The sequence below is a fragment of the Ochotona princeps genome, chromosome 1 (genome assembly GCF_030435755.1).
Source record: "Ochotona princeps isolate mOchPri1 chromosome 1, mOchPri1.hap1, whole genome shotgun sequence".
In the NCBI taxonomy this organism is placed as follows: Eukaryota; Metazoa; Chordata; class Mammalia; order Lagomorpha; family Ochotonidae; genus Ochotona; species Ochotona princeps.
The window spans coordinates 871,045-873,339 of record NC_080832.1 but is presented as its reverse complement, the minus strand read 5'-3'; positions in this window follow the sequence as shown (position 1 = coordinate 873,339).

The window sequence follows — 2,295 nt, the reverse complement described above, 5'->3', positions numbered from 1 at the left end:
GGCAGCAGCCGCCCCCTTATATCCTCTGCTGCCTGGGCTGCGCTGTCAATCAGAAGCCGGAGGAAGCACGTTTAATTCATTCCTTCGAAGGCCTGACCCAGTTCCTCCTTCCAATCGCACCATTCGCTCCCTGCACCTGGAGCCGGAGGCCAGGTCCAGCCCCTGGGGCACCGACGCCGCCCCGCGCGGGAGGAGCCAGACGCAGGGAGGCAGAGACTCACTTTTCCTGTCTTCTCTCAGGAAATAAAACGCTATAAATAAAACGAGTGAGATTGGCCAGGACTCCCCATTTTGCTTGAGAGGGGGAAAAAAATGCAAGTTCTGCGCTTCAAATGTGTTTCAAATTACCCGAGGGTCACCGGTCTTCCCACACCACGTGAGTGAGACTCGGTTAGTGGGTGTGACTGACTGTTAGTGCCACAGACGAAGGTTTTAGGGGCAGCAATTGTGCAAAAAAGCCCAACCTTCGGTCTAAGCAGAAGCTGGTAGACTATTTGAGGCAGCGGAAGACGGACAAACAGAACCGCGGCTTCAGGGACTTGATTTTAACCCAAGACTTACCTCATCTCGCTACCGCGCTCCCACAGCTGACGTCTCCCTGTGGGATCGCACTTGGCACAGGGAGCCCAGTAATCAGAACCCCGGGGGTGGAGGATCCCACCATGGGAGTCCTAGCCTCTCCCTTCGTGTGTGGGTTGTGCAGACACAGGCATGAGGAGCCAGGGGCCCTGTCACGCCACGCCATGGGCAGGGGAGGTGGGGAGGGCAGACCAAGGCCTCTCTCCCATCAGCCCAGTCCACTGGGGATGACCTCAGCCATCGCTCATTCATGTGCTCACCGAGGAGTGCGGTATGGGCTGAAGGGTCACAAATCAGAAACCTTGGAATTCAGGGCCATGAGGGCTCACAGCACAGGCGTAGGGATAGCGAGGGGAGGAGATTTCTTCCTAAAGTCCTCCAGCTTCTCGGAGAAGACCAGGGAGAGCCACAGGCCTGTGGACCCAGAGGGTACCAGTGGGAGGGCGTGCCCGGAACAGACGCACCAACAGCTCAAGGTGTGCAGGAGAACAGGGCATGCCCGGAGCACAAGTGCTGGTTGAGGTTGGCAGAGCCAGCCCAGCGTGCTCGGGACCAGTTCCCCGGGGCAGCAGAGTGCAGAGCAGCTCCCAGCAGGGGCCCAATGGCCAGCTTCCCCCAGGTCCCCAGGGCCAGGACAAGGGCTACAGACCAAGGATGGGCTGCAGGTCCCCAGGGTGACCCTGCAGGTCTACGAGGAAGGAGCTGGGCTGGTCACTGCAGCAGCTCAGAAGCTGGGCCCTCCATGGTTAGCCGGCGCTGCCCACCCCGGAGACCCTAGCTGACCGCTGTTTTCCCACACAGCAGCCACGAAGAGGGATAACCAGGTGCATGGCTCTGGCTGGGCCACCTGCTCCCTGGCCCATTCGCTGAGAGAACCTGCAGGTAAGCCTGCTCTCTGACCCACTGAGCCGAGATCTCTGCTAACTAAAATGTCGGCCCCTGCTGAGCACTCCATGAAGTGCCCAGATGTGGTGGGGGCAAGCTGCAGGGGGCAAGACGGTGCAGCAACAATCACCGTTCACCTAGGAGCCTAGGTGCAGCTCCTGGCAGCCAGCTATACCTGCAAACCCAGCAGAGGACGGCCAGTCACCAGGAGAATCGAAAGGGAGGCTGGGAGCCTGGAGGGAGAGACACTGCTGAGCCTGCCCAGCCTCCTGGCACAGGGATGAGAAGGCCCAGCCCCAAAGCAGAGACACAACCCACGGAGCCTGCAATGTCTCACAGAGTCCCGGACCACACAGGAAGGCAAATGAACCAACTGGGACCCCAAGCCCTGGGAGCCTGACATGGGTGCTGAGCAATGCCAGCCACAGACAAGAGCACACAGGAGCCAGGTCAGGTCCTGGACAGAGCCTGGGTGGGGCCGGGCTGGACAGGGGGTGGAGCCTGGGCAGGATCTGGGAGGAGCCAGGTGATCTCTGGTCAGGCCAGCTGGGCAGATGTGACGTGTGTCTCAGGCAGCGCTGTGCACAGGCCTGATGCTTGTCTGAGTTGCAGAGCCCACATGGTCAGTGAGCACACAAATGCCTCACTGGACCTCGGCACTCCCAGGGCTGCCAGGTTGGCCCTGCCCGGGCAGGCCCAGTCCCAAGGACTGCTGGTCTGAACAGGGTAGCCGGGCCGCTCTAGCCTGTGCCACTGTCCCCAGCTGGGGTGGCGGGCCTGGCATGCCCAGGGCTGCCGGGGTGCAGGAAGCCGCACTGCAGGTACTGCTTT